Genomic DNA, 25836 nt, shown 5'->3' on the forward strand with positions numbered 1-25836 from the left:
TTATGATGCCGTCTGTGACTGTGACTAGCCGGCCCCGCGGTTGGCACCCGCCTGCACAGGTCTGGCCTCACCACACAGGGGAGCCCCTGTGTCTGGTCGAGTGTGTTCTCCGTCACATTTTAGCCTGTGTCATCTGTACACTGGTTCCTCTGCAGTGCGCCCCCCTTTCTCGTGTTTTTCTTAAGTTTGATGGCATTTTTCTTGTTGAGAGCATCATTTTGTTCCCTCGTCCCTGGCGCCGCTTTTTCTCCCTGCGGCTTGGGGTCTGCGTCCTGCTCTGGAGGCTTCCTCCTTGGAGCTCACTGCTTGCCGGGCTGCTCAGCCCTCTGCTGTCTAGGTCCGCGCGGCCGCTGGACACGGGGTTGCTTCGCATTTCCCGCTCACACCTTCCTTTCTTGGCTTCTCTCCTCGCGTTGCGGCAGCACCTCTTCTGAACGGGTGTCCTCGCGGAGTCTCTTAGAGCGCCGGCGGAGGGTCACCTTCGCCCTTAGTTGCGGGTCTGGCTTGGAATAGAATTCCAGGTTCGAGGTACTTCTCCCTTAGCTCTGGAGGCTTCGCTTCGTTGCCCTCAGCATCTCTGGCTGCTGTTAAGCTGCTGTTACTCCATTGCCGCCGTCTGGAGTGATGGAGGACACTGTCCACAGTGTCAGACGCTCCGGGATGGTCCAGATGTGCGGTCTCTCAGGGAGGCTCCGTGCCTGCAGCTCCGGGAGGCGTGGCTGGAGTCTGACGCGTTCCCTCTGCTTGCTGGTCTTTCCTTCCAGAGCGCCTGTGAGCAGCTTCTGCACTTCCTAGTGTTACATCTGTGTGTGTGTTTGAGAACAAAGTCTTGCTTTGTCTCTAATTGTTCCTTTTTCCTAGCGACTGGTTTTGGCCGTACGGGTTTTATATCTTTACTTCCTGAGGATTTTAAGTCTTTGTAAAGTTCAATTCCCAGAGTTATCTTTGCTTAATTTTTGTTTTTTCTCTTATTCTGTTCTTTATTTTTTAAGATGTAATTTCCCTCAAACATCCAGTGGCCTCATTGTCCAGCCATACACTTACAGAATAGAAAGCTCCATGGACCAAGTGGGGCTGTGAAATAGCAGGCCGGACGGGGGGACCGTGGGAAGCCAGCCCTGGGGCTGGGGCCCCCTAGTGCCCAAACCGGGAAGGTGCACTCCGGGCCTGCTGCTAGGCGGCTCCTGTCCTCTGGGCGCTTTCTTTAAGACAGTGGTTCCCAACCTTTCTCTGGCCATGCCCACCTCAGCTTCTCTAAAATTCTGATCCCCCCCCCCGTGGGATGTAATTCCTATTAGTAAAAAGGTGAACTCCTGTCCACGTGGAGGAAGCCTAAAAGGCCATTAACGTGGTCTAAATAAGCTTCCAAAGAACATGGCATCCACAAAAGAGAAAAATAAAAGAACGAAAGGACAGTTGAAGTAGTGAGGAAGGAATCACTAAGAAATTGTTGAAAAATAATAGTATGAAGTGATATGAAAAAAATAACAAAGTTTCAAAACAAGAGAACTGAAATGCATAAATATGTCACAATATATATTTATATACTGTATATGAGGCCCCTGGAACCATAAGAAATGCAAAAAATTCTCTGTTGATAACTCATTCTCAAATTGCCCCCTTAAAAATCAAGTTGCGCCCCTGTGGGCGTGCCCACATTGGCAACCACTGCTTTAAGAGCCCTGGTGGAGGAGGGACGGTTCCTAGACAGACCTCTATGCACGCTCACTGTTCAGCCACGCTCCACGCCCCTGCTGCTCAGTCGGCTGATGGGGGACCCCGGTAGGCGGATCACCCCCTTACAGCCCCTTCTTTCCTTTTCATCTGCCAGTTCCCGTCAGGACCTCGGCGTTCAGAAGCCTATCGCACTCGCGGGTTGACTGGTGGCCCCCACCCGTCTCACATCGATGTTTGTCCCTCTCTTCGTCTCCCTTCCCATCTCTCTCACATCAGTTAAAACATATTTTTTAAAGTAAAAAAAAAAATAAAGCGAGGGTGTCATGGGTTTTCCCTGAGGCTGGTTTGATTCCGTTAAATGTTTTTGTTTTTTATCTCTTGGGTGGTGAGTTTATTACTTGCTATGAGAAGCAGTGATTTCTTGTTTATTCTTTTTTGAAATGTGTTTGACTTTGGCTGTTCTAGTTTGAGTGTGGCCAAGCAATCCAAGCTGACTTGCCTGTGCTGTTAGTGATTTTAGGTTGTCTTTTGTCACGAGGTTTAGGAAAATCCGTTTGCCAATGGAGTTGGTCATCTGCCTTGCTCCCCGGCAAGGCTGTTCCTAAAAATGCATGTTGCTAACACCTACTTCTACGTGTTAACTACCGACGGCTCACTTCTCGCGGCCTTTTGGAGAGGATGCAGTGAAAAGTTGAAAGCTAACGTGGGCTCCTGGGTGTGTGGCTCGTCTCCTCTGTGGAGAGAGCAGGCTCCAGTGACACCTCCACTCCTGTCTTTGCCCCGTGAGGTGCTGGTGCCCATTCAGACGCAAGGCAGCTCGCTCCTCATTCAGTCATTCTGTCTGTGCCACGGAGCCAGGTGCGGGGGTGCATGGACGGGACGGTGGGAAGTGTTGCCGGAGTGACCACGGCCACCTTGGGATCACAAAGGCAGAGCACGCTGGTGTCTGTGCGGCTGGGACCGAGGTGAGCTGAGCAGCCCTCCAGGCCGGGCAGAGGCTGCTGCCCTGCACAGGGGCGAGGCCCAGCTGCTTCGTATGCAGCCCTGCTCCTCTCAGAGATCACCAGGCATCGGAGAGCCAGGGGTCTGAGTGGTTTCAAGTTCCAAAATCCTTAGGAAAGTTAGCTTCTATCAATTTATATTTTACAATAAGCAAATATTACAACAAATATTTCTCAAGGCCAGTGTAGCACCAGGAACCAAAAGGATAAATTGGTAAATGCACTTGTCTATTTTCAGTGGTTACAACTGGAAAAGCTTTCTAAAATCTGATTTACCCGTGAAAACAAATGTGTGGCATTATTATGGTAAAAGTAGGCCGTGGTGGCTTCTCTGCAGCACCTGAACACTGGCCCATCACTCAGTCTGCTGGGGGCGGGGGTGAAGGGGGAGAGGAGTGCCCTCAGGGAAGGGCTGGGCTGGCCTAGTGTGGGCCTCACAGGGTGGGTGGCTTCCTTAGGGGCGCTGGGCGCTGGCTGCACTTCCTCAAAGCCATTGGTCATCTCAGCAACCCACGCTGTGCAAACAGTGTTCTTTATTAGGGACGCATTCGTTTCGGTATCCGTATAGGTGGCTTTTCCCTACAGAGATGCTTGAACTGTGTATGTGTAGGAAAATATTACCCCCTTTCCCCTCTTTGTCTTTAATGGTTAAAACATTTTGTTTATATGAGGCCCAGGCACGTGACCAGGGCCCACTGCCGGCTCCCTGTCTGTCCTGGCTGTCTGGGCGGTCACCCCGACTTCCTGCCGCAGAACCCTCGGGCCTTTCAGCCTTCGTAGCAGCTGCGGATGTTTCCCGATGGACCTTTCGTCTGGTTCTCCTTTTGCCTCTGTCTGGTCTCATTTGTTTATTGGCTTCACTTTTACCTGCTCAGTTTTAAAAAAATCAGGTTTATTGAAGGATAATATACAAGCAATAACGTACCATTCTAAGCCCAGATCTGGTAGCTTCTTCACCACAATGTCCTGTAGTTACAGAATACCACCCGACCTGGTGAGCGGCTGCCCTGGCCGCCCATCTTTCCCGCCCTCCCCGCTCTCCATGCGTCCTCCCCGCCCTCCCCGCTCTCCATGCGTCCTCACCGCCCTCCCCGCTCTCCATGCGTCCTCACCGCCCTCCCCGCTCTCCATGCGTCCTCACCGCCCCCCCCGCCCATCTTTCCTGCCCTCCCTGCTCTCCATGCGTCCTCACTGCCCTCCCCCGCTCTCCATGCGTCCTCCCCGCCCTCCCCGCTCTCCATGCGTCCTCACCGCCCTCCCCCACTCTCCATGCGTCCTCCCCGCCCTCCCCGCTCTCCATGCGTCCTCACCGCCCTCCCCGCCCATCTTTCCTGCCCTCCCCGCTCTCCATGCATCCTCACTGCCAGCTGGTCCCGCCGCTTGCCAGGGGCTTCCCACTTACTCCACTTCCTTGGGCTTTCTGGGGGATCCACATCAGCCCCCCAGGACCCGCTGCGCTGTGTGTGCCTCGCCCTCGCCCTCATCCGGCTGCGGCACCTCCCCTCCGCTGGGGCCTTAGAGCCTGCCTGCTTGTTGTAAGGTCCCTAGTGTCGCTAAACTGCATTAAACAGTTCAAATGTAAAATTACACAGCCTCGAGGAAGCACCTCAAGTGTCTCCCAGAAAGGTGCTGCCTTTTAAGGACCAGATCCAGGAGGCAGCGTGACCAGAGCTGCAGCCTCTCAGGGTGTCTGGGGCCTTCCCCAGCCCCCAGCCTCCTGCCCTGGGAGCAGACACTCCGCTGGGCTGTGGCTGAGCTGCCTCCCCATTCTCTCTGCCCTGTTCTTTCCAGCGATGTTTGCTGGCTCTGCTCCCCCGCATTCCCCAGAACCCACCAAAGGGTACCATTTCAGTTTTTACCTTGAACTCTCCTCTCGTCCTTCCCTCCAATTCTTTCTTTCCTGCCCTCACACACTTGGGGATACCCAGTCTTTGGTGGCCTGGTGGTCCCGGTGGTCTTCCCACTTGGTCTCTCCCCATTTCCATCCACTGTGTGCACCCCCACCGTAGCAGCTGGCTTAGGGCACCCCCCAGAGTGTGCCCCTGCCCGTTGTCTACAGAAGTAAGTGCAAACGATTTAGCCAGCATGCGAGGCAATTGGTGGAGCTGCCCAGATAAGCATGCGACCTCCGTACAGTCACGGTCATCGATGCTGTGAAAACGCAGCTTTAAGATAAGCCCTTGCCCTAGCTGGTTTGGCTTAGTGGATAGAGCGTCAGCCTGCGGACTGAAGGGTACCAGGTTCGATTCCAGTCAAGGGCATGTACCTTGGCTGCAGTAGGGGATGTGCAGGAGGCAGGTGATCGGTGTTTCTCCCTCATCAATGTTTCTAACTCTCTATCCCTCTCCCTTCCTCTCTGTAAAAAATCAATAAAATATATATTAAAAAAAAAAAAAAAAGATAAGCCCTATCCGCGCCCCACCCAGCCTTCCTCCCACACCTGCGCTCTGGGAATTGTGGAGCGCTCTCAGAGCCCGGGACCTCACCGCCTGACACCCCAGCCCCCTCACCCCGCCCTGCGTTCAGCACCCATCGTCCAGAGCAGTCGGCTTGGGAACGGACAGGCCTGCATTTGAACGTTGGCTCTGCGCAGGCTGGCTTGGTGACTGGGTGCATCTGGGAGCTGAGGATGGTCATGGCCGCTCGGAGAGGCCGGCGGAGACTTTGCAAAGTGCTCCCCCGTCTCTCTGCGCCCTTCCTCATGCAGTTCATCCTGCCTGGAATCTTTCTCTTTAATTTCCAACCAAGTTCACCCCTTTCAGGGCCACCAGCCTAGAAAGATGGTCCTCTCTCGGAGCGGACATTGCCTCACACTGAGCGAGCGGCAGCCCTGACCCGCCGCAGCTGTCTTCCTGTCTTATGGGGGAAGGAAGCTGATTACCAAAGCGGTGGGAGCCCACCAGCTGTGCTCGCTTTCTAAGTCCTTTCTTGAGCGGCACGTGTAATGTTCGCATCAACGAGGCGGCTGGCAGCGGCTGCTGGTCCGGGTGTGAGACAGATGTGTTGGGAACCTGAAACCCACGTCAGCATGAACCTGAAATCCCCGTAGTTACCCTGGGGCACGGCCTGCTTTATCGCTTCGTGTGCTGAGCCTGTGGACTTTGGAGGGGTCGGATCTCGGGGAGGGGCTTGCTGCCCCTGGATTGCAGCCCTCGCCAGCAGAACCCCTTCCCCAAGGTGTCCCTGTGGGGGGTCTGGGGTTCATCTCAGGCTGAGCATGGGGCAGGGCAGCACGGGCCAGGCCGCACGTCGGGCAGGTATCGAAAGTGGGTCTCAGGGCATGTGCAGAGAACATTTCAGAGGCCCTGGGTTGACAAGCCACAGTCCAGAAAACACCCAAAGGGACCGATGTACATTTGAATGTCGCCTGCGCGATTGTTATGAACTTGGTTTCTGAGCCACGTCAGGGAGGAGGTAATCTGGTAGAAGTGCTCTTTAGCAAAAGGAACTAAACTTGTTTTCTTCTCTACCTGTTCATCCGAAAACCAAGTGCCATCCTACACACATGCACACACACAACCCCCCCAAACAAACAAAAAGACAAAACAATAATAAATAAAAACAACAATCAAATCAGAAAACGCTCAGAAGACTGATGTGACCAGTTCTGAATTCACAATGTGACAAATGGCATGATGTAATGTGAAGGTGTATATGTAGAGAGGGTGCTGCTGTGTACAACCCGTCCGCATGGTGTCTGTGGGATCGCAGCCCTGTGGTGTGTCTGCTTGAGCTCCCATGAGCCTCAGCTTCTGACATGGCTGTCTGTAGATTGGTACCTTATACTTCTCCCTGGCCCTGGTTTTAATAGACACGTCTTTCAAATTCTCTTATTGAAGAACAGTAGTGGTTATTTGGGGGGAGGAGGTTTTAAAAGATAAGAGTCATTTTAAAATGTGCCTTTAAGAACGACGCCCTGCTGTCCCTGTTGTCTGCATTCACATTCTCTGGAACGATCATCAGAGCTTGTTAGAGCATTTTTTGGATTGAAAGTTCTATAGACTTTAAACACGTTTACAAAACATACCTTATTTGCTGTGACAGGAGGTGGGTATTTTTACCAATAATAAGGAGGGACAGTTAGCATTTACTCTGCAGTTGTGGCCGGTTATTCTGTTGTGGGTGACAGAATCCTCGTATATTAGCAACTGCTCTTTCTAGACAGTGGAATCTTGGAATTTGCGGCATCTTTTCCCACCGAAATGCTCCTCCCTGGACGGACAATGCCGGCGAGGGCCACTAGAGGTCACCCTGCTGCCGCTGTTGGGTGCACTTGGCCGCTGGGCAGGCTTGTCCGTATGGGGCCTCTCCATGCCCACTTGGTGCAGCCCCACAGTGCGGGGATTGGGGGGGCGGGGAGGGGGGCGGGAAAGGGGTGGGGGGTTAGGGGGATGTGAGCCTAGCAAACTCCTGGGCGGGCTAAGGAGAGCCACTGTGCGGCAGTGTATATCCAGCGGCTATTTGTGGCAACTCCTGTGCCAGGTGAGTGCTGAAGTGGTGATGGGGGAGCTTCCATGACAAACAGATGTCGCTGGCCTTCATCGGCTTACAGCCCTGCTGCTGCGCAGTGAGTGATGCCGCCGGGTCGCTCCTGCCCCCACCCCCCCCGACCCTGGGTGTGGCACCCGGGGTGGCCTGGCCATGGCCTGAAGGAGCTTCGGGTTGTTGGGGGACAGGCACGTATGCTGAGAGTCATGTGGCACGTGCGGGGGCACAGCTGTGCCGTGGGCAGCAGCAGGCTGTGCTGGCAGGACGCCCTCGCACCGTGTGGAATGGTGGGGGTGGATGGAAAGGGAAGGGCGGCTTCTTGGAGGAGGTGATCATAAGGTGAGTCTTGAAGGTGGAAAGGAGAGAAGTAGGCAAAGGACAGATGAGGGCAGCGATGCACAGGGAGCCGCGAAGGCCCCCTTCCCTTCCCGCGGGGCGTGGCTGCGGCTGCTGTGAGTGCTGGAGGCCGCACGGGGCATGGGACTCAGTCAGTGTTCAAAGTGCCTGCGGGGAGTCACCCGCAAGTCAGGTTCGGGTGGACCGCCTGGGGCCATGGTGATGCCTGGTGCAGGGCCAGGTGCCCAAGGAAACTGGCCCAACCCCTTCACCCCCTGCTGCCCATAGGACCCCTTCCTCACGGGGACCAGCACCCGCAGGACCCCTTCCTCACGGGGACCAGCACCCGCAGGACCCCTTCCTCACGGGGACCAGCGCCCGCAGGACCCCTTCCTCACGGAGACCAGCACCCGCAGGACCCCTTCCTCACGGGGACCAGCACCCGCAGGACCCCTTCCTCAGGGGGACCAGCGCCCGCAGGACCCCTTCCTCACGGGGGCGCAGCGCCCTCAGGACCCCTTCCTCACGGGGACCAGTGCCCGCAGGACCCCTTCCTCAGGGGGACCAGCGCCCGCAGGACCCCTTCCTCACGGGGGCGCAGCGCCCTCAGGACCCCTTCCTCACGGAGACCAGCGCCCGCAGGACCCCTTCCTCATGGGGACCAGCACCCACAGGACCCCTTCCTCATGGGGACCAGCACCCGCAGGACCCCTTCCTCACGGGGACCAGCACCCGCAGGACCCCTTCCTCACGGGGACCCCTTCCTCACGGGGACCAGCACCCGCAGGACCCCTTCCTCACGGGGACCAGCACCCGCAGGACCCCTTCCTCACCGGGACCAGCACCCACAGGACCCCTTCCTCACGGGGGCGCAGCGCCCGCAGGACCCCTTCCTCACGGGGACCAGCACCCGCAGGACCCCTTCCTCACAGGGGCGCAGCACCCACAGGACCCCTTCCTCACGGGGACCAGCGCCCGCAGGACCCCTTCCTCACAGGGGCGCAGCACCCACAGGAACCCTTCCTCACGGGGACCAGCACCCGCAGGACCCCTTCCTCACAGGGGCGCAGCACCCACAGGACCCCTTCCTCACGGGGACCAGCACCCGCAGGACCCCTTCCTCACAGGGGCGCAGCACCCACAGGACCCCTTCCTCACGGGGGCGCAGCGCCCGCAGGACCCCTTCCTCACAGGGGCGCAGCACCCACAGGAACCCTTCCTCACGGGGACCAGCACCCGCAGGACCCCTTCCTCACAGGGGCGCAGCACCCACAGGACCCCTTCCTCACGGGGACCAGCACCCGCAGGACCCCTTCCTCACAGGGGCGCAGCACCCACAGGACCCCTTCCTCACGGGGGCGCAGCGCCCGCAGGACCCCTTCCTCACAGGGGCGCAGCGCCCGCAGGACCCCTTCCTCACGGGGACCAGCGCCCGCAGGACCCCTTCCTCACGGGGGCGCAGCGCCCGCAGGACCCCTTCCTCACGGGGACCAGCGCCCGCAGGACCCCTTCCTCACGGGGACCAGCGCCCGCAGGACCCCTTCCTCACGGGGACCAGCGCCCGCAGGACCCCTTCCTCACGGGGACCAGCGCCCGCAGGACCCCTTCCTCACGGGGACCAGCGCCCGCAGGACCCCTTCCTCACGGGGACCAGCGCCCGCAGGACCCCTTCCTCACGGGGACCAGCGCCCGCAGGACCCCTTCCTCACGGGGACCAGCGCCCGCAGGACCCCTTCCTCACCGGGACCAGCGCCCGCAGGACCCCTTCCTCACGGGGACCAGCGCCCGCAGGACCCCTTCCTCACGGGGACCAGCACCCGCAGGACCCCTTCCTCACGGGGGCGCAGCGCCCTCAAGACCCCTTCCTCACGGGGACCAGCACCCGCAGGACCCCTTCCTCACGGGGACCAGCACCCACAGGACCCCTTCCTCACCGGGACGCAGCGCCCGCAGGCTGGCTGCACAGCTGTTGTGTGTAGGAGAAGCTGGGAGGAGGAGCGTGGGGCTTGAATAGAGCACCTCAGGCCTTGGCTTAGCCACAGGCTGTGTGCCTTCTGAGCAGCTGCTAAATCTCTCGAAACATCATTTTTCCGCTCTAAAACGGGGATGAGGGACTTTTCTTTTTCGTGTCTTTGGAAAGATTTAGTGAGTGTCTGTGTATAAATACATGAACAGAGCCCGCTTAGCCTGTGAGTAAAAGGGTGCATGATGGTACTCACCTCCATCAGCAGCATTTGAAAGGAGCACAGATTGGAGAGGGTGAGCTCAGGTAGCCTCTTACCGTTGACTAGTTGGGATACTTAAAGACGAGGGCTCGAAGGAGGGTGAGGGCTGAGGAGAAACAGAGGGGTTTGGAGTTGAGTTATTTAAGAGGTAAAATCAGAAAGACTGTGAGGGGTGGGGGGAGGGACCCACAATGCCGTCTGGGTTCCTGTTGTGGGTGACCGGACGGCCATCCTCTGAGACACCGCAGGGAGACCAGCACTTTCGGGGCGAAGATCTGGAATCTCGCCGCGATGCCTCACTGTGGTGGCCCGGCTGTTGGAGTGCTGCCCTCCTGCTGGCAGCTCCCCGCTGTGCCATGCGGCCCCCTGCTGTGCCACACAGCGCCCCTGCTGCGCCCCCCGCTGTGCCCACATGCCCCTTGCTGTGCCCCTGCACCCCCGCTGTGCCCACGCGCCCCTACTGTGCCACACAGCACCCTCTTGTGTCCCCGCTGTACCCACATGCCCTCCCGCTGTGCCCATACCCCTGCTGTGCCATGCAGCACCCCCACTGTGTCCAAGACCCTGCTGTGCCCATGAGCCCCCCGCTGTGCCCATGCGCCTCCCGCTGTGCCATGCAGCACCCCCACTGAGTCCAAGACCCCACTGTGCCCATGTGCCCCCCTGCTGTACCCACGCAACCCCGCTGTACCACACAGCATCCCCCTCTGTCCACGTACCCCCTGCTGTGCCCTGCTGTGCCCACACACCCCTGCTGTGCCCACATGCCCCCTGCTGTGCCATCCAGTGCCCCCACTGTGTCCAAGCCCCCCGCTGTGCCCACGTGCCCCCGCCGTGCCACACAGCATCCCCCTGTGTCCACGTGCTCCCTGCTGTGCCCATGAATCTCCCACTGTGCCCACACGCCCCCCGCTGTGCCCATGAATCTCCCACTGTGCCCACACGCCCCCTGCTGTGCCACGCAGCGCCCCCACTGTGTCCAAGCCCCCCGCTGTGCCCACGTGCTGCATGGGCTCTGCTGCTGTCAGCACTGGCTGCTTCCTTGGGCATCTCAGGGGCAGCCTCTGACATTGGACACCCTTGAGCTGTGGGTGTATTAGTTACCTGCTGCTGCACAACTGTGAGGACTTAAAAAGCATACATTTATTATCTCACACATCTTGTGGGTCGCGGTCCTGGCACGGCTGAGCCCATCTGGGCTGCGGCCAGGGCGCTGGTGGGCTGGGCTCCCACCTGAAGGCTTGAGGCGGAGGCACCGCTTCCAGCTCCGCAGTGGCTGGCAGAACCCCTTTCCTTGGGTGTGGAAGTGAGGGTTCCAGTGTTTGGCTGGCTGTGGATGGCAGGGCCTTGCCGTGGCTCCCTGACGTGGCCTCCCACAGGCAGCTCTGCCATGACAGCTGCCAGTCATAAGGTGACGCACCTGCCAATGCAATGCCATGACCAGCCTGACATCCATCACGCTGCCCGTGTTCTATTGGTCAGAGGCAAGTCACAGCTCCCGTCTCCACACAGAGGCAGGTGTGGCCACCAGGCGGCAAGGATCACAGGGCCACCTTACCTCTGTTCCCACAGAAGGCTAGGCACCCTCCAGGGCAGGGCAGGCCCCAGGGGCCCGGACAGCTTCCTTTGGGGTGTTTGGCCTCAGTTCTCAGCCAGCCTGCTGTGGCCAGAAGTGGGCGAGGCCGCCCCCTTAGAGTGTGTGACTTTCCACACCCCTTGCCTCTGGGGCCAGGCACCCTGGCTGTAGCTGAGACGCAGAGGAGGCCAGGATTTTGCTAGAGCTCCTCGAGGCAGAACCCGGGAGCTTCTGTGAGAGCCCTCCCTCTAGTCCAGCGGTTCTCAACCTGTGGGTCGCGACCCCTTTGGCGGTCGAACGACCCTTTCACAGGGGTCGCCTAAGACCATCCTGAATATCAGATATTAACATTATGATTCATAACAGTAGCAAAATTACAGTTATGAAGTAGCAACGAAAATAATTTTATGGTCGAGTCACAACATGAGGAACTGTATTTAAAGGGCCAGAAGGTTGAGAACCACTGCTCTAGGACGTAGACCAGAAGACCTAGTTGTCTCTGTCCAATCCTGACGAGGGTGTGTCCTGTCTGCCAGCAGAGAGGTTTTCTGAGGACGTGTAAAAATGGAGGGTGTTATAGACGGAAACTGGGCCGGACCAGGGCGTTATTAGCAAAAGAAAAGGAAGGGTCATTTCAAGCAGGGCCCCCTTTCTTCCGGGAAGGGCAGAGGCCTCTTCTCAGGCAGATGGCCTCCCGCTGTCACCGGGAATCCGGGCTGGCTGCCTCCGGGGGAGGCTCCCCCTGTAGCTGGGCCCGGGGTGAAGTCTTGATGGTGCCTCACAAAGGTGACTGCACTGGGGCCTGTTCTTAAACACTGGCTTTAACACACTGAATCTAATTTTCAGTCTGAAGCTATAAAAGTTTTGACATATGTAATTAACAGTCGTTTGACAGAATAATGAACACAGTGCATATGAGAACTTTGCCTCATTGAAAGGGAAAAGCCCTTTGTCTTCTGTGCTTTGCTTTCCTCAGGGAGGCAGGATGCCTGTTTCTGGGGCTCTGCGCTCTGGCTGCCCACACCCCCCCACCCCCCCGGCTGCGGTGAGGACCACAGAGCTGGAGCACAGGTGTGGCGGCCGCCGCAGACACAGACCTGGTGGCGAGGCTGCGGCTCCTGGTCCCTCCTCTGTGCTCTGGACTTATTGTGTATAATGCCTCAACTTACACGTGACTCTTCAGAAACCTTTCCTGAAGTGGGATTTAACGTCACTCACTACACCTAGAACAGGAGCTGAGCGTGACCGTGAAAATGTTTGAGAACAAATCTGGGGTCTTTGGTTTCTGACGGCACGCTGCGAGTGAGCATGCGCACACCTTTCCTCTCCCATCGTGTCTCCCGTCGCCCCACCCTTTCAAACTCACTCTAATGGGCATTTTTACTCAAGTGCCATCCGCACTGGCCTGGACGTTCCATTCAACTGGGGTAATGTTCCTCAGAAGGTCGTGCGCCAGGCATTGCCTTGGATCTGGGCACCGTCGCCCGCAGGCGCCTGCCTCGGCCTGGGCGGGCCTCTCTGAGCAGTGGCCACCCTGTGGCTCGGTGACCCCCTTCTAACGCCCCTGGCCATGGTCTGTTTTTTAAAGTTACCGGGAAAGAACTTTGACCAAAGAGAATGTATGTTAAAAAGCACCAGATAGTGTAAGTTTGGAAAACGACGCATCTTGCACCGCCAATGCCTTATGTCCCCCTTTTCAGTTTACTGGTCTCTTTTGTGATAATAAATAACAAAGTACTGTTATATGTTTGAAGGATGTTTTATCTTTTGAGAACACGTTCCCATCCATGGGCTGTGGGCTCCTGGCAGCCTGCGCGGCAGGCGGGCGGTGTCGGCAGCACTCCGTGCCTGAGGGTGTGTGTGTGCACGCGTGGCCCTGGCTGGTGGTGAAGCTGGTGGTGAAGCTGGTGGTGAAGCTGGTGGTGGGGCTCGAACTGTGCCGGCTCCCGATTCCCAGAAACGCTCGGCCCAGGAGGAGCTTAAGGAAACCAGGACCGAGGGGCAGGCGCGGGTCTGCCAGGGCTCCTCCCCTCCCCTCCGTCTCCTCAGGGAAAGTGAGGACGGACTCCGTTCCGACCAACCCTGGGGCTTCCTCCAGCATAGCCCCCCCACTTGTATTTATGGGCACAGAAGGCTGGCTCGTGCTAAGTCCTGATGGCACGAGGCCCCACTGCCCCTGCTGTAAACATCGCCTCCACCTGCTGGCCGCAGGGCGTCCACTCCGCCGCCGAGGAAGCTGAGGCCGTGGTGGAGGCAGCCTCTGAGGGCGCACGGCCCTGCGAGCAGCAGCGCCTGCCTGAGTCACTCCCTTGACTGAGGTCCAAGCGCAGTTGTTGCGTTTAACGATGGGCATTATTACAGGCCTGGGATCCTGTGCGGGTGCCAAGGCAGAGGGCGAACAATGCACAAACTCTTCAGGGAAATGCGCCTTCAGAGAGCGGAGCAGACAACATAAGCCCCACTGTTTGTAAGGGCCGGCGGTTTCAGCCGCATTTTTAGGGCATTAATCAATTTGTATTGTAACTTATAGGACTGCTCTTCCCACACTGAGTCCTGTTTACTGAGAAAAGACCTGGAGAGCAAAGAGGAGCCGAAGCCCTTCCCCAGCCTTGCCTGCCCTCGTCCCTGCCGTGTGGGCAGGAGGGGCCACGGCGAGGCGAGGCAGGGCGCGCTGGCCCTGGGCACCGGCAGCTCTCGGGCTGCTCCGACAGCGCCAGACCTTGGCTCCAATCACAGGCCGCAGTGTCCGCAGCGCCGCCCGGGCCCTGGGCTGTGATCAAATGCGATGACCTTTACTTCAAGGCCTGCTCTTTTAGACCAAACAAGCTGGCCTCCGAGGTCTGCGGCGGTGTGCCCGGCACATTCCGCCCCGTGAGCTAGACCCACGGTGCCTCTTGTGCCTCCGCCCGGGGAACGGGAGTCACGGGGACCGTGGTGCACCATGTGCGTCTGTTCTTGTCAGTGGGAGCCACGAGGGGCCGACCTACAGACCTACAGCCCCGCGTGGGACGCCAGCCCCGGCCGGGGGCTGACCCCAACGGCTGCTCTGCCTGTGGCGTCAGGACTTAGCTGCAGCAGCAGCCTCCTAGCACATGAGGAAGCTGTGACCATGTGCTGCTTTAAATTGCCGAGCAGACTTTTAATAGCAGCCTCGTGCTCCCAGCTAAAAGTAGCTGCGTGCGTCTTGCTGTATCCTTCCACACCTCTTCCCCCTGGCGCCCGGACCGCTCCTCTGCGCCTCCCGAATCACAGATCCTGGCTGGGTTTGGGCATCGAAAGACACCTCTTGGGTAATCCTGTTCATTTGGTGCTTATGTCAGAGCCGCCTGCCGGGCCCCTGCCCGGCCCCTGCCCGGCCCCCTCCCCTGCTCAGGCATCTCCGCGGCCTCTCCCTCCCACCTGAGCGCAGGCTCCTTGGGACCAGCTCCAGGCTCTATCTTTCATCCCTCGGTTGGGGTTTTATTTTTAAGAAGAAAGCCAAGCACATTTTTAAGAGCCACACCAGCCATAGCACGATCTTCTGAGACAACAGAAAGGTAATAAAGCAGCAGGCCGCTGGGCTACCCAGTGAAGGATCCTGGGGCCTGAGCCAGCTCCCGCTGACCTGGGAGAGTGCCTCGGTTGTGTAGGAGGCAAATAACCCAGGGCGGTGTTTGCCTACTCCTCTGTCCTTAAGCAGCTGACCACGTCCTCACCTTCCATATCCCCAAGCCTTTCCACCGTGCAGGGCATTCTTCACGCCGCAGGCTTCTTGGTCATCCTCTCTTCCCCGTGTTCCTCCTTCCCAGCACCTGCTTCCTGCCCCCAAGGCTCACGGTGTGCACGTCATGGCACCGCTTGCTGCTCCATCATTATGTCACTTCCTTTGAACCATAATCCTTTCCTTCCTGTCCCCCAGCCGCCGGCTTCTGCAACGGACTCTCTCCTTCTCCCTGCTGCTATCTTACAGCAGCCTCTGGCCCTCATGGCCCTCAGACACAGGGCTGGCCCTCGGGTGGACGCTGTCCCCCTTTCCCCTGAGTCTGCCCTGAGTCAGCTGTCTTTCCTTTTTCCTTAGCATCTCAAGTGCATTACTGCTCAGTGGTCTCCACTGCCCTCGGTCAGTCTCCCTGGCTGCTGGCCTGTGGTTCTTTGCCCTGTGGGTGCCCCCCCGCCCCCAAGGACACACGAGCTCCTCTATGGTCTTCAGAGACAAGACCACAGGGCCCACCCACCACGGCCATGCGGCCCTCTCCCCCAGCACGTGTCTCCTGCTTCCCTGGGTGCCCTCCGCATGGCATTGTCTCTGAGTCCACGATGGGAAGTGTGGGAGGAGCCCTTCACAGCCTCGTGGCCATCAGCTGGGGGGGGGGGGCATGTGAGCGGTGCCCTTCTCGGGCTTGGTGGGAGCACTTCTCTCTCCTGGGCAGGATCAGACTCTGGCTCCTCTGCCAGCACAGGCTGGGAAGTGCCCCTCCAGGGCCCTGTGGCAGGTCCCCACACCCGGGTCCTGCAGGCGCCTCTGTGCTCCGTGAACAGGGCGCTGGCACAGGAGGAGCGCCGCGCAGGCGAGGAGGAGGAGGAGGAGGAGGGGGAGGAGGGGGAGGAGGGGGAGGGGGAGGAGGGGGAGGGGAGGAGGAGGAGGAGGAGGAGGAGGAGGAGGAGGAGGAGGAGGGGGAGGAGGGGGAGGAGGAGGGGGGGGGAGGGCTTCGAGATCACGGCGGTGTTTCCGGGCCGAGGGCTTGGTCCACAGCATTTCCCTCAGCCCGGGAGCAACCTGGCCTGCACGTCCGGTTTAGAGATGAGGGAGTCCTTGGGAGGCTGCATTTGCTTGAGTTCACACAGCCACTGCGGGCAGAGCCAGGCCTTGACCCCAAGCCTCCACACTGAATATTCTGCAGAAAGTGGGGTGGGTGATGCGGCGGGGCCAAGGCTGAGGCGCTGGGTTTGGTGAGAGAACCCGGAGGAGCCGCTGGCTTAGCAGAGCTGCTAGTTGGGTCAGAGGGGGCACTGGCTGGAGTCCCCACGGTCTGGACTCTGGGCGAAGCTGGGGGAGTGTGTGTGCAGTAGCCCGGGGGCCTCGCAGAGCGATTTAACTGTGAGGTGGGCGGGGGGGGGGGGGGGTGGGCAGGAGAGGCATGAGGGTGCCAGTGTTTCTGGCTTGGGTGATGGGATAGAGGGGTCCATGACCAGAGGGGGGAGCAGGAACAGGAGACAAGCTCTGCCTGGGGTGGAGGCGGGGGGGGGGGGGCGGGGACCGAGGGGCCCAGCAGGTTTGCTGGGTTTGAGGGGCCAAGGCCACCCCGATGGGGTGGTGAGATGGCGGCAGCGGGAGCTGCAGTTCTGTCCAGGTGCTGGGCCCACCTGTGGCTGGGGGCCCAGGCCTGTAAGGTTGTGAGCAGCGAGCCGGGGCACTGGGCACGGCAGGTCCCGCAGTGGGGGGTTGGCGGGGGGAGCCCTCGGGCTGAGGACAGGCCGGCTCCCATGCTGCTCTTTCCACTCATCCTTTCCCATGGAAATGCTGTCCCTTTTCCTTTTTGAAAAGCCTAAACTCACGGTCTTCCTCTTTCAGGAGGTCTCCCTGCCTCGGTTGCCAGGGTCCCTGTGTGTGCGTGTGTGTGTGTGCGTGCGTGTGTGTGTGGCGGGAGGGGGGGGCGGGGGTAACCACAAAGGCCCCTCACGCCAGCTGTCTTCTCCCTGTTCCTGCTCCTCGGCCCTTTCTGGGCCAGGGGTCCCCACGCATGTCTGTATCACCCTCACTGGCTTGATTTAGAGCTGCCTGGGCCCCACTTTCAGAAACGGGCTTGGCCGGTCGCTGTTCCTGCTCACGGAGGGTTCCCTGCTCACCAGGCCAGCAGCTGCTTCTGGGAGGCCAGAGAGCAAACAGCCTGTTCTCTGCAGGCCACACGGTCTCTGCCGCGACTTCTTAAAGGGCGAGAGCGTTAGCCCACATGGAAAGGAATGAGTGTGGCTGTATTTCAATAAAACTTTATTTAAACGTGGGCATAGTTTGCTGACCTTGCTCCAAACCATTCTCACTCTCATACTGGATAATAACCAAACTGTTTAGGGCCACCAAGGCCAGGAGAGGGGAGGGGAAGCCGTGGGGGGAGGGGAGGGGAGAGTGGCCTCACTCGTTCTCTTCTCGCAGGAAGTGGGCCTAGTGTCCTCCCCCATCACTGCGTGGTCCTAATCCAGAGCTGTTAGTTCCACATCAGACCTTGGTTTACCCTTGAACTGAAATGGGTGTCCCAGCTCCATGGCTCCCCAGCCCCCTCCCTTCAGTTAGTTCGGCATTCTTTTCCAATGCTCCCCTTGGCAACACATGAGACAGGTGTCCTCCCTCACCCTCCTCTACCAAGGAAATAGTCTTACGTTACAACAGGAGGCTAGGAAAGCTGCGTCCGCACCCCACGGTTCTGTAAATCCGTGGTGAGCTGGACGCCGTTCCTGACGCCGGCGGTACCAGGAGGACTGTTCCTCAGCCCTGTCCTCAGGTGCTGGCTGGAGGTCAAGGCCTGTGGCCCTCCCTTCCCCGGACTTGGGGCTTTGAGGCCCAACTTGGGACTTCCATCAGCAGCTCTCCTCCTTTCCCCTTCCCTCTGTGTAAAACCAAATGTGTGCCACCCCTGCTCCTTCTCCGCGAGTGCGAACACTCCTCCCCTCGCAGCACCCAGGTGAAGGGCTCCTCCCAGCCCCATCACCAAGGCATCTTCCCTGTTGACCCTGACAAGGGAGTTGAAATTTCCTCTCAGTGCTATTAAACTTACCTCCCGATGCCCTCTGGCAAACGCAACAAAAATACCTACTAAGTGTCAACCACCTGAGAGCATCACCCATTTACTCCTTGCGCTACCTCTGTGAAGTCAGGAGCTGAGAGACCGAAGCTCATGGTGTTAATTGACAGGCACAAGCATGGAATTTGAACCCAGGTCTTTTGAGTCTGAGCACAGTCCTTTCTGATGTCTGGCCATTGGCCCCACCCACGAAGTGTGGCCTGCCTTCTGGGGTTCCATAGCTATACCCCTCAGGGGCAGAAAATGGGAGTGCCAGCCAGGTGACTCCATCAGGTGGGATGGTGTGTGTGGTGGTGGGAGGGGTGGCTAAGACATTCCAGTACAAGAGGCAGTTCTCAGGCAAGCCGGGGGGTCCGCTGCAGGGGCCTGTGAGCGTCCCCAGCTCACTTGGGGCTCCTGGGGGCTGGGGATGGGGGTCATGAGCAGTGGAGGGGCGGGGGAAAGGATCGGGGAGACGTCTGGCTCCTCGGCCTCCTCCTCTGCCATCTCTCCGACCTCTCGCCCAGTAACCAGGCCTGAAAGGCATGGGCCCCACGCCAAACCCCAGTCTTGGCACATCCCCTCCTCTCTGCCCTGGAGGAACTTATTATTATTGTGCTTAAGAGGAGGCTGAGAAATCAGCGCAAAGATGGGAAACTTTGTTTTCCAATGTGATGGGAGGGGTGTGTGGAAACAGAACTGGCAAAACAAAGGCTGACTGCTTCTCTGTTTCTCATGGAGGCGGAGAGGGATGGGAGCAGGTGTGGGTATGTGGGGGTGGGGCGTGGCTTCTTAAAGGGGGCAGAGTGTGGGTCTCTGGAACCAGTTCCGATGTGAATGTGGGCCCTGTGTATAGCCTCTCAGGCCCCCCTGCCTCCCGGGGAGAGGTCTCCCCACCCTCTCATGGCCGTGGACATGGGCTCCCTGCACCTTCTGAGCCCGAGGCCGGAGTTCTCCACTCTGGTCCGTTCCTGGAGACCAGGGCGCAGCGCGGAGAGGGGCACATGGAGTGAACAGGAGGGGCTCAGACAGATGAGAGCGATGGCGCAGACTCGGCTTGCTTCCCCCAGTCCCGTGTTCGGCCTCACTCGGGTGACGCCGGGAGCCCTGGCACGGCAGGTGCTTTCCCTGCCACCTCACCTCGCTGGGTCCGAGGTACTGCTTCCCGTGAGCGGACAAGGAAACGGAGCCACAGGAAAGAAGTCACCGAGCCCCAGAGACACTGAGTGGCCGAGCCAGGCTGGGGGCTGGCGACCACGTGGCCCGGCGGGACCGCCTCCTCCATCGTGCGGCCGCCTAGTGGCCTGGTGTCTGGCTCCCACGGGTGCGAGGCACATGTTCACCCACTTTGGCAGTGCCCGCAGGACCAGCAGCCTTTCCTACAGCCTTCATAGGTTGTAGTGAAATAGGGCGTTAGTGGGTCAGGACTGTGTGACTGCTTCGAGCAGGCCCATGGAGTCCAGGCCATCAGGGACATCAGGTCCCCTGGGCCTGCCGACCTCAGGCGGCGACTCTGCAGCTTGGACCCGTCCCCCCTGATTGTCCCTTCTGGGGCCTTTGCTTGGGCTGTAGGGATGGAGGGTGGGATGTCTGTGGTTGGACTTCGCAGACCGCTATCAGAGAGCGCTGAGATGTGGCAGGAAGGAGGGCTCTGGGAGGGTCTTCAGGGCCCCCTCTTCTCTGTCCCGGGGCAAAGGTGCCTACACAAAAGGGGCAGTGCGACAGCCCTCCGCTTCGTGCCCCTTGCTGAGGAGCAGCGCTAACTCCGGGGAAATGAAGGAAAGGGTGAGGCTTTGGGGCAAATCGGGAATGAATGGGCTTCTGTTCTCTAACCTGACCACATGTGTTGGAGGCAAGTAGACACCTCGCTCTCCTCCTGTAAACACACCTCGTGCAGGCACACACTTGTCTGCTCACCCCTCTCCCAGGGGGAGATGCCCTTCTCATGCCCTGGCTTCGCGGGCTCTGCTGCTCAAAGGACACAGCAACCTTGAACCAGCTCCGAGGTTCCTCCCAGCAGGACGAGATGAGCCATCACAGGGCCTGCTCCTTCCCAGAGCCTGGCAAGGCCCCTGAGAAGGCAGGTCACCATTGAGCAACACCCAGACAGTCCCGCATTCATTTCCAGCTGCCTCCGGGCCTCTCTTGTTTTCTTCCTCTCTCCCCACCCTCTCTCCCCATAGTTACAGATTTTGCAAGATCCATACAACACACGCACATGGGTCCATCTCTCCCGGGCCATTTAGACCTATCAGCCCGTGCTCCTTTTGCTCTCTTTATGCTGATGGTTTTCAGCAGCCGTGTCTGACAAAGCTGCCGGATTAAAGCAGCAGGCTATTGCCAGCCCCCTGGCGGCCGCCCTTGTGGGCAAACAGGGCCCGGGTTTTCTCAGAGTGGGGTAAGATGGAGCCGCACAGCCTTCTGGGGCAGGCCTGGGAAGCTCTTTTTTTTTTTACTTTCTTAATGAAGGACAAGATCCTTGTTTGTAATGAAAGGAAGGTGTGGGGAGCTTAGGGTTCCTGCTCAAAAAGCCAATTCTTAGACAAGAACCAAAGGGGAAAGATTGCAATCTCCCTGAGATGTACTGCTCTCCCGACGGCCTTCACACGGATCTTTCGGAGCTGTTTTGGGCGGAATGGCAGCAGGCTCCTCTCGATGTGCCTGGTGGGGTGCAGGTGGGGTGCCCAGTGATGACTGCGGAACTCAGCTCGGAGGGAACACCTGAAACGCCTGTGGAGGGCTTCTCTCCTTTGACTCATGTCAGACATTTTGCTGCAACTACCGCGGGAGCTGGGCAGAGCTGGGCCCGGTGCTGCATGGGCAAGGCTGGGTCCACGTGGAGAAGCAGAGGGCAGGCGAGGGAGATGATGCACTCATTGTCTTCCAAGTTTTTGCAAGAGATTTGCTGAGAAAATCCAAGCATTAGGCAATGCATTTCCATCACCTATGACTATACACCCAGGTCACTGGGACCTTCTCTTCTTTATGTGAGCCCTCACCCCTCAACACCTGCTTCCTGTCCCCTGAGCACCCAGTAGGCTCCCCGCGCTAGCCTCCTGCTGGGAGGGCTCTGCGAGGCCTGACTGGGAGGTGGTGCCGGCGTCAGGCCTGCCCAGGCTCCCGCACACTTGTGCTCGTCCCTCCAGTGCAGGGAGCTGGGCCTGGACGTCGGTGTGGAGCAGCCACATGGTCTCGGATGTTGAATGAGTGTGAAGTGAGCGGTCAGTGTGTCAGGCCGGCCCCTGCAGGCTGGCATCCCCTGCCGCCCTGCATTCTGCGGGGCTGTTGCTTCTTGCTTTTAGTGCCGCTCGGTGTCATCTCGGGGTCAGCCCCTCACCTTCGTGCTTCTGCATTGCAAGCTCCCTTCTCTCCGGTCTCAGAGGATGCGGCGTCCTCCCTTTCAAACCTAGTGAGCTGTGCCCTCCACTCTGACCCCACAATCCCACTTTGCGCCCCCCCCTCCCCAATACTTTCTTCCTACAGTTTCCATCTTTGTCTTTCACTGGCTCCAATCCTGGCCTGTGAATATGTTTAAATAGTGCCCATCATCTCTCTCTCTTAAAAAAAAAACAAACCCATATTTTATTGATTTTTTATTTTTATTTTATGGAGAGGGATAGAGAGTTAGAAACATTGATGAGAGAGAAACATCAATCAGCTGCTTCATGCACACCTCCTACTGGGGATGTGCCCACAACCAAGGTACATGCCCTTGACTGGAATAGAACCTGGGACCCTTCAGTCCACAGGCTGACGCTCTATCCACTGAGCCAAACTGGCCGGGGCAATAGTGCCCATCTCTAACGAAAAGTGCCCCTCCATCTTCTCACTCAGGCATCTCTTTCTGTCAGTCTCAGAACTGGTGAGAAATCCACTCCCTCTGCTTCCTCCCCTCCTCTTCCTCCCCTCCTCCTCCTCCCCTCCTCCTCCTCCCCTCCTCCTCCTCCCCCCCTCCTCGCTGGGCTGTGGCCCCCTCACGTCCCTGACAGTCCTCAGTGACCAGCTCAGAGGCCCCAGCATCTCCTCAGTTCCCACGCTCATCCTTTCTGTGGCCGGACTCCTGCCCAGGCCGCCCTCTGCCACGTGCTCCGGGTGCCGGCCCCCGGAGAGCGCCTCCCTCCCACCGCTGCTGCCTCCGGGCTGCGAGGAAGCCCGCCCTGTTGTCTTTGCCTAATTAGACTTATTTCTCTCAGGGCCCACCCACCGCCTCCCTGCTCCTCACCTCCCTCCCTCCCACCCCACCTCTCCCCTGCCAGCCTGGCAGTGCAGCCAGTCGGCCGGCGGTGAGCGTGCAGGCACGTGGGCTCCTGGACCGGCTCCGGAGTGGGAAGAGCGTGGGCTGTGGGCTTGGGCAGACCCGGATTCCTGTCTTGGCCCTGCCACCTCGGAGCTGTTGTCCTTGGCAAGGACTTAATCTTTCTGAGGCTCAGTTTTTACATGTAAAATGGTGATAACACCTGCCTTCATCGGGTTGTTGTGAAGATTAAGTAAAGAAGGTACTGGAAGCCCGCAGGGCACACAGCAGGTGTCCAGTGGCCCGCCCCTCCCCTCGGAGCTCAGGGGCTGCGGAGGGGCCAGCCTGCGGGCGCTCTGTGCTGAGCCAGGCTTCTGGAAGCTTTGGGCCTTCAGCAGTCCCCGGTGGGCTGTGGCCTCTGCTCCAGGGCCTCCCTGACCTGGCAGAGAGCCTCCAGGTGCTAGCTGCTTTTTTATGCTCCCCTTTTAAGCTCTTTTATCTCTAGAACATTTACAGATAGTCGTCTCCCTCCAGACCTTACTCGTAGTCCCTGGGAGGAAATCAGGCCACTGGAAGCTCATTTCATCTGCTGTGGAGGTGGAGGCGGGCGGGAGCTTTGATGAGCAAGATGCGCCTCTCCAGGGATGCTGGTGGCACCGGGGGCACTGCCAGGGGTCACACGGGGGACGTGGTACCTTAGGATGGCTGTCTGCCCAGAGCTGTGTCCAGACCCCAGACGGGAGAGGGAAGTCCCACAGCTTTTAGGTCTGCCCGCCTGGGGTCTGGGAGGCCGCGCTGGCCCAATCCTCACTCTGCCACTAGTGTGGACGCAGTTAGGAGGTCAGTGGGCCATGTGCTTCCAGTGCTGAGTGAAGGCCTAAACTCTGGCTCCAGATCCACTGAAAATACACAAATAGCAAACAGGAGAGATCACGGAGGTGCCTCCTGAGGGAGAGAGCGGCTTTTGCAGAAAGCCCTCCACCTGCCCCCGGGCCCTGGCCCACGACACCATGTGCCCGGCCTCCAGCCAGGCCACGCCTCCTCTGCCCAGCTGTTGGACGGTCTGGCTGGGGCAGCACAGGCTGAAGTGCTGCTCTGGGCACCGCCATAGCTGCTGGGCCCAGCCCACGGAGCCCAGGGAGGCTCCATCAGAGCTCACGCTGGTGGGAGTGCGGCCGCTTCGCCATCTGAGTGTAGTGCAGGCAGAAGGGCTAATGCCACCCTTGATGTGCGGGTGGGCAAACTGAGGCCCAATAGGGCCCGGAGGGCTCCGTAGTGCTGACTGGGGCAGGCCCTGGGGCTGCATCCTCAGCTCCCCACTCCTCCCGTCTCTCTGAGGCTGGGTGAGGCTGCACGATGTAGCTGATTTAATCCCGGCCGAGAGGACGCAGCCCTGCCTGCCACACACACTCCGTTCTTCCCAGCTTTGGATTCCTATGGAGAACTTTTAAAAATCCCAAACACCCCAACCCACCGACAGAACGTCAGACCAGGTTTGCTCCTCCTTCAGTTCTCCCCTCCCCTCCCGGGAGCGAAGTGCTTTTACCCTCTTCCTCTTCTCTTGCACTCTGGGTTTGGAGACCTGCCCCCTGGCGGGCGCATCCTGAACTCAGAACCGGATGCAGGTGCAGGTAGCAGACGCAGGCATCTCCATGACGAGGACAAGAGCTGCGAGGGAGGCTCGGGGGAAGTGGGGCGCCGGCCTGAGAGCCGCTTGGTCCCAGGAGGAGGCTCTGCGCAGGCAGGGGCGCCTGTCTACACCTCCTTTAATAACCGGCTCTAAAGCTCTTTAAGGCTGTGGCACCCGTGGCCGAGCTCCTGCCACTCCACTGTCAGCCGCCACCTCTGCTGAGGCCGGCGCCGGGAGACAGGCGGGCGCCGGGAGCCTCCCCGAGGCCGCCGCAGCCCCTGGATTGCTCGGCAGCAGCACGAAGCAGAAGCTACACCTTCATACTTGCTCCATGTGCGCTTGTTTGAAAAGCGTTTTGCGAGCGGGCGTATTAGAGCGGTGGGTGTGGTCACGCTCCATCAGGGACAAGTCTGAACACAGGCTCCGTCATGGGTTTGGGTCTCGCTTCTCATTTGATGTCAGGACAGCGTGAAGTCAGGGCCTCATGTTAAATCGCCTGGAAATGAGTTGGGTCAGGCTGGTGTCGTCATGGGAACTCCTGGCAGCCATGTCCCCTGTGAGTTTCCTGGGGTGCAGCCACAGGTCTCCCTGTGGGGCCTGGGGCCCCGTGAGGAATAGGGTTCCCCACACGAGGGTCTCCTGAGGCCGAGGTGCACCCAACACTGTCACGGTCACGGGGCCTCTGGACTTTGGGTCTCAGCTGCCGGCCGATCCTTGCTTGTGGGAGGAGGGCAGGACAGGAGGGGGAGCACGTGGGAGTGGCGGCAGCTAACACAAGCCGGGTGCTGGTTCAGCAGGCAGGGCCCGTGCAGCCTGCATGCCTGACCCCAGGCAGGGCGCCCACCGAGGGCTGCCACGTGGGGCAGCGCGCGGGCGGGGAAGCGCGGGCTCTGCGGCTGGCGGTGGGGCATCACACTCTGGCGCTGAGCAGTGAATTGGGCAGGGACCTGGCCACGCTAGCCAGCTCCCCTGCTTCTCCTCGCCCAGGCACTCACAGGGACGCAGTGTTCCGGGGGGAAGTCCTTGTGATGGTCCTGGCACGAAGCAATGAACGTTTGCTCCACTGTTGTGATGGCAGCCCCGTCCTCACCCGAGGCACCCTTACGCTGGGGGGAAGGTGGCAAGGCAGACGGGTCCGGAGGAGACGGAGAAAGGACATAGCCCGAGCTTGGCAATCAAAAGGAGATATATCGGGAGGGAAGGGTGTGCGGGTAGAGAGGCCACAGAAGCTTGAGGGTCTGGATGGCTGCGTGTGTTTGGGGCCAGCGGGACTGCGGTGTGGCTGGATGCCAGGTGAGTCCACCGGGAGCGCAGTGGGCCCTCGGGCAGGTGGCCCCACAGACTTAGGCTGAGAAGTGGAGGGGCTGGGGAGACACACACACAGCCTGGCTGGCTGTCACCATGCTCACAGGCAGGGTTTCCTCGGCTGAGTTTCTATACGTAGCCCATACGCACAAAGTCCAGAAATAGCCTCCCTGGAGGAGGGGTTTACGGTTTTGGTTCTGCCGGTGTTGTGAGAGAAAGTCTCAAGCATGTAGAACAACAGCTGCCACCTTGGCCCCGAGTTTCCGGGCAGAAGCGTGCGGCAGGAGGGGAGCTGTGGGAAGCTGATGGAGGCCCCAGGGCCCCGTGCGAGGAGCGGTCTGGAGATGAGAGAGATGGCCGGGCTCACAGATGAGAGGAAACCAAGGCAGAAAGGAGAGGGGGGAGCAGAGAGTTGGGAGAGAGTTTGAAGAAGAACCAATGGATTTGAAGGACAACAGAATATTCTGATGACTCCATTACCCATGGGTGAGTACAGAGGAAGGAAAGGTTTGAGGCAGGGCACAAGTCCACCCACAGTTCTTGAAGCCCTGTGTGGCCTCACTCGGGGACCGTGATCACCATCTCCACCCCCTGGGCGGTCTCCTGGTC

The sequence above is a fragment of the Myotis daubentonii genome, chromosome 7 (assembly GCF_963259705.1).
Source record: "Myotis daubentonii chromosome 7, mMyoDau2.1, whole genome shotgun sequence".
In the NCBI taxonomy this organism is placed as follows: domain Eukaryota; kingdom Metazoa; phylum Chordata; class Mammalia; order Chiroptera; family Vespertilionidae; genus Myotis; species Myotis daubentonii.